A 339-nucleotide genomic window follows, 5' to 3' on the forward strand; every position below is an offset into this window, starting at 1 on the left:
TGTTTGTGTTCTCTGCTCCTTTTTTGCTCTCAAACTTAGTGCAGACGTGTTTCTTTCTCATAATCACTCCGGAAATCATTCTTTATTATTATCTTCCGTGACTGAAGCTGGCTGTGCAGAGGCATTGCATTGGACATCATTGTCCATTGTGTCCATTGTGCTGTCACCACGGTGCAAACGACTGAGTCAGGGATGTGGATCGGTGCATGTGGATGAGCGCTCGGCTCAGAGCGGTAACGGTCGATTCTCGCCATTATGTGAACGCGTGCATGCAGGTTGTTGTCTCTTTGAGCAACACTCCTTTGTGAAGTTCTCCCTTTGTAGACAGTCACCGTGGTT

The sequence above is a fragment of the Gasterosteus aculeatus genome, chromosome 5 (genome assembly GCF_964276395.1).
Source record: "Gasterosteus aculeatus chromosome 5, fGasAcu3.hap1.1, whole genome shotgun sequence".
Lineage (NCBI taxonomy): Eukaryota > Metazoa > Chordata > Actinopteri > Perciformes > Gasterosteidae > Gasterosteus > Gasterosteus aculeatus.